Below are 6,000 nucleotides of genomic sequence, written 5' to 3'. Positions count from 1 at the left end.
CTAAATCTCTAGAACATTTAAAAGATGTAATGGTGGTGTTAAATCTTGTCGGTGAGGAAGTTAAGGATATTCCTAGAAAAATTGTTGAAGCCAACTAGAAGATCACCAAGTGGAGGATTAGAGTTGAGGCCACGATTGGACCTACAATAGAAAAGATATCACCAATTCTCTCCAGTTTCATTGCACGCAGAAAAAGGCTAAACCCACAGATGGTGCAACAACTCCAGGGTGGTGTAATAGATGTAGTAGTGGTAGATCAAGAGGAAAAAAATGATGTGGTGGAACTGGAAGATGAAGAAGCAGATGGGGACGTGACATTTTAATTTCTTATTTCTTAGTTAGTTGTCTATTTTTCAAGTCTCTTTGCTCAAAAACTATTGGTCCTGGTGGACCATTTATTTTGAAGTTATGTTTTAAACTCTCTTTAACCGACTGTCTTCAAGAAGTTGTTATTTTGATTAGTTTAAGGTTAAACTATTTAAGGATAGCAGGAACCACTGGTAAGGGTTCTGATTTTTCTCTGAAATTATTTGACTTTCAGTTGACAGTAACTCTGCAAATTTAGAAAAGTCTAATTGAATTTTGTTTGAAGGGGACTTTGTGCTAATTCAATTAGAGTTTTGATCTACATCTGATGCTATCATTAATGCTTATATCTAAATGATTTATTGAATGCAGGAATATCTATTCTTGATTTAGACTTTGTGCTATTGTAAAGAATGGTTTCTTGCGTTATTGTGAGTTCAGGGTGGATATTATGCATGCCGCTGTTACTAATCATTTTTATGTGGTGATCATTTACTAGTGGAAATCTTTGTATGAATGCTAGTGGATGGTTTGTGTATAAGTTACATGAAGATTGATCTTTATACTTTGTTGTGAAGATCATATGTGTTTAATCTCATCTTTATTTTCCTCCCTTTTGTTTATAAATTTTGTGTTACCAAATTTTTGCACATGCTAAATTTGGTGGCCTAATGAGGCCTTGCATTCATTCATATTGAAAAGGTACACAAATGTTCTACTGAACATCATTTATCTAGATTTTGATTACAGTTGTCATTTTCAGTTTTTGTGCAAATACATAAAACAAAAGAATATTCTATATTTGCATAAATTTTGTATTTGTATTCATAATGTAAAAATCAAAATCCCACACAAGCCATGGGATTAGCCTCATTTGATTCATGATGCATGAAACACATAAAGAATACATTTGATAAATGTAAATGGTATAGCTAACTATAATGAAAAAAAGACAGAAGGGAAGTGTTCCATCATTGCCTGCGCAATGATATCTACACTTCTGTCTTCCTCTAGCTGTGGTTGAACGTCTCAAAGAAGGCAGCTCCAGATTCTCCTAGTCCTACAAAAAATAAATGAATAAAAGAGAAAAGGTGAGAGAAAAAACTCCAAGCAATGATGAAGCAAATGCAATCTGCACTTCTACATCACAATTAGACATATCACATACAGTCATCAGAGGCATCCATTAAGTGTTAGTCATCAAGATCAGAAGGGAAAAATAAGGAGTTCAAATTCACTGAGCTTTTAGCTTTATCATGTTTTTGCTAATATGTTTGTTCACTGTGCAGGCATAGGAAAAGCCTTGATGCTGATTTTTGAATTATGCATGTGGGGTAAAATGGGCTCCCACAAGGGTTGAGCCCAACGTGCAAATAATTTAAGACACGAAGCTACAATAACATATTACTATCTAAAAATGTGACAAGAGCTGCAATATAAAATAGAATATCACTGTCCAAAAACGTGACAAGGACATAAATGTAACATATACAACATTCAACTATGCAGTAGAGATAAAACAACAGCTGCAAAGAGATATATGTTATAGTGAGCATGACACAACTAGTAATGGAAAATGATTGAGAAATTAACTACAATCATCATAAAGAAGAAAAACACAGCGCCTAATAACAGAAGCAACAACTATAGTAAAGAAATCAAGGAGATACAAAACCTTATTGCCCTATGCAACAGTAGCAGCACATGAACAAGAAGACATTATGCTTTGAAGGTACAAATGCCAATGAACTGATTAAAGAGAAGTGCAGCCCTTTCACAGTCACCCCAAAAAGCATTCAATGAACAACAAAATGATAAAGGCTTGGAAGGAAATACACAAATGCATCATATCCAAAGGGCAAAGAGGGCAAATCTGATTGAAGAGATGTCAGATCGACATCACAGAGAGCTATAACGAGGCACAATATATTGAAAACACAAAGTAGTCATGCGGCTTGAAATATAACAGTGAGCAATATCATGAAATTCATCACCGTGAAGAGAATGTATGTAGCATTTATAGTTTGCAGTAAATAACAGAGCTTGTAATGGCGTATCCATGCACAAAACCCTCAAAAAAAAAAAAAAAGAGCTTCTTTACACAATAGACTATTTTCGAAGCAAAGGAGAGATAGAAATAAAATATCAAAACACAACTACAGTTCGAGATCATGCACAAGAGGTGTGCATGTAAAAGTTTATTTTCTGAAAACCCTATGCATGCATGGATTTAAAACGAATAATTTTTTTTACAATAAATCTCTTTGCAAATGACAAGATTGATTAAGAGAGAAGTATGCCCGATCAATAAAATTCCTATTTGATGTCCAGTTTAGATTTCAAAGCCTCAGATCAAGCCCTACTTCGAGATCTCATAGCATGTAGGCGGCTGAAGCTTTTCACATATGCAAAATTACTTATGGTTTTCAATTTTGATGCATGCCCTATATTTACCGTGAGTTTCTCCTTTTCTTTTATTTGTTTTAAGAAACAAATAGATGCATATCATGTAATAGCTGCGGGGTGGCTTTAAAACCTTTAAGTCTTTTAAGACTTAAACTTTGTAAAAGACACTTTCTTTTATTATATGTAAATTATTAATTAATATATTAATATTGGCAAATAAAAATAACAAATCATGAGCCAATATTAGTATAGTAAATAATAATAATAATTATTAATTATTTTCACACACATATAAGAAAATTTTGAATTTCTATATCCTTATATATATATATATATATATGAAGATAATTAACATTAGCATCTTAATAGGCACTTTGAGTTTGGTCTTTAGCATGTAGACACAATATAAAAAATTGTAAAATAAATATCTAAGTTGGATAAACTATGAATCCACTTAGTATTTATTATGATGTGTCTTATATATATATATATATATATATATATATATGAAGATAATTAACATTAGCATCTTAATAGGCACTTTGAGTTTGGTCTTTAGCATGTAGACACAATATAAAAAATTGTAAAATAAATATCTAAGTTGGATAAACTATGAATCCACTTAGTATTTATTATGATGTGTCTTAGATATTTACTTTAGAAATCTTCCTAATATGCATACATGCTAAAAGATGAAACTCATCATTAGAAGAAGTCATCATGTAGTTTGGGGTCGGATTTGAGCTTGAGTGCAGGTTTACATGAGTTTTTCTCATGATTTTGAGGTGATAAGGCTTGATTTTGAGTGCCACATGGGTCAACCTTTAGTTGACCAAGAGTTTGAGCTGAGTTACCCACAATTTTGCATGTTTTGAAGCCTATTTTGTGGCTTTTCATTTCTGCTTGAGGATCAATTTTCAGAGAAGATATTTTCAATGTGGGTTCATCTTTAGTCATTCTGGAGTCATCTTTCCTCTATCTTTTTGGAAGGTTTTTGTATAAAATGAAAAAGTTTTATCTTTCTTCACTAGTTCTTGATCATTCTCTTGCTGGTTTTAGCAGAGAATACATTCTTTTAGCTCCTGTGCAGTTTTATGACAGAATACTGAATAAAATTATTAGCTTATGCCTTATATCTTTGGAGTTCATTTTCTTATTCATGATTGAGAGTTAGTTTATTGTGTTATTGTCTAGATAACCTTTAAATTTTCTATCTCATTTGTAAGTCACAAGTTGTGCATTGTGATTAATTGGTTCATTTGGTTGATTGTGAAAGTTTTCTTTCCTTTTAATTTCTTGAGTTTAATTCCTTTGCATGAAATATTTATGTGTTGTGAACCAGAAGTCTATTTGTGCAGATTGGTGTTTTTAGGAGTGTCTTTTTGTCATTTTGAGATATCATACTGGTGCATCACCTTAGTTTAGCATTTGCAAAGTTATTTGAGTTTCATTTTTAGTTCCTATCCTTTTTCTTGGTAAAGAGTTTAGAGTTATTCACAGGAAATCAACCCTTCATCTGAAGGTTAATTCTCACTATAGGCAACCCACAGGCCTGATAATTATCCCATGTGTCACCAAGTTGCTTGATCTTTCAGCTTGTGCATTATGGGTGCAATTTGAGTGATAACAGTTTGCCTTTCCTGCTTTCTGGTTAAAAGCATACCCACAAAATCCTAAATTCATATCATAAGAGGGAGCTGTACCTCTCAAATTCAGAGGAGAGTTGCAAAGTAATTGCAACTTATCCAACTATTGTTAATAGTTTGTTCTCTTGTTCGGGGATAGGGGTCAATATTGTCACATTTTTAAGAGAACAAAATCTATTAACCAATAGATTTTTGGTGACTTTGCTGGGGAAAAAATAAAGAAGTTTCAAATAAGTAAATTAAATGTCGCCTTATCTTGGGAATCACAGTTTTTCCTCATGAAAATATTATTCCTGTCATACAACCAGGTTTAGATTGGCAAAATCCACAAGATCATATACTTTCCAGACTGCATAATTTGGCTTGGAAGTGTAGATGATGAAGAAGACTTTCAGTGCACCCGAGCAATTTTGGATGAAGAGGAAAGAATAGTTGAAAACCCTGAAGTAGTTTATGTCAGAGCTGTAGAACCTTTCTGCCCTGAGGTTAATTTTCCACCAAGTCTCTTGGGAAGAGAACCAATTAGAAGATTAGTGAACCCTCAAAACCATCATTAACATTTGGCGACTTTGTCTACTAATCCTTTAATACTCTTAAACTGGTTTCCAAGAGTTACACTAGAAGCACAAGAAAGAAAGGTATTCAGGATCCAGATTTTGACTTCCTACAATTTGTAAATTTCTCAGTGTTTCCTTTAACTCGTAAAGCTAAATCATTAAGTAGACCCCCTTCTCCTCATCCTAAACTTCCTTCGTCGAGTAATTATTCTCAAGTCTTGACTTTGGCAGGAACTATTTTACCTACTCAGGCTAATTTCCTTGTTGCTTAACCTGTAAATATGGCAATTCCATGGGGATAAGTGATTGGTCCATTTATCTTAACAAGACCTTTACATGACCTTCCTAAAGGTTTAGGAAATATCATACCTAAATTTAGGGGTGATGGGAAGGTCACACTAGATGAACATATGCCTGCCTTTTTTGGGGCTTGTTCCATCTTAGGAGTTCAACATGAGAATGTTGTAGTCAGGCTTTTTGAGGAATCTTTAATAGAAGCAACAACAGATTGGTTTTATCATTTTCCAAATGGTGCAATTGATAAATAGAACACTATGAAAACTAAGTTTGAAAAGAGGTTTAAAACTATTGAGAATGAATGTGTTGGTTGCTTAGTTATCCCCTATGAAGAAAGAAACACATGGGTCTATGCGGGATTTCGTAGCCAATTTCAATAAGTTGGTGGGTCGAATACCAGCTAGTATGACACCAAATGATCACTTATTGAGATATTTCTTTACCAACAATTTACCCTCTGAGGCCAACTTTCTCATTAGGAGAAACCCACAAGCTGATCTGGCAGGAACCCAATGATTGGTTGTTTCAATAGAAGATGACCTGATTACTTTAGGGAAGTGGAAAAGAGAATTAAAAACTGGTAAGGCACCAGAAGCTAGTTCTATTGACCCAGTAATCCAAATATTGGCCAATGACATTATTACTCTGAAGAGGAAAATGTCTAAAGGTCCTTAACAACCTTTTTACCAAAATGTATCAAGATCATTGGCCAAGCCATTAAGCATCGTTGGTCCTTCTTAGAGATTGGCCATAGAAGGTCCTTCCTCTTCAGGAAAAGGAAATCAGAT

Source organism: Cryptomeria japonica, chromosome 10 (genome assembly GCF_030272615.1).
Source record: "Cryptomeria japonica chromosome 10, Sugi_1.0, whole genome shotgun sequence".
Taxonomy (NCBI): Eukaryota; Viridiplantae; Streptophyta; class Pinopsida; order Cupressales; family Cupressaceae; genus Cryptomeria; species Cryptomeria japonica.
Note: the sequence above shows the minus strand (reverse complement) of the source record.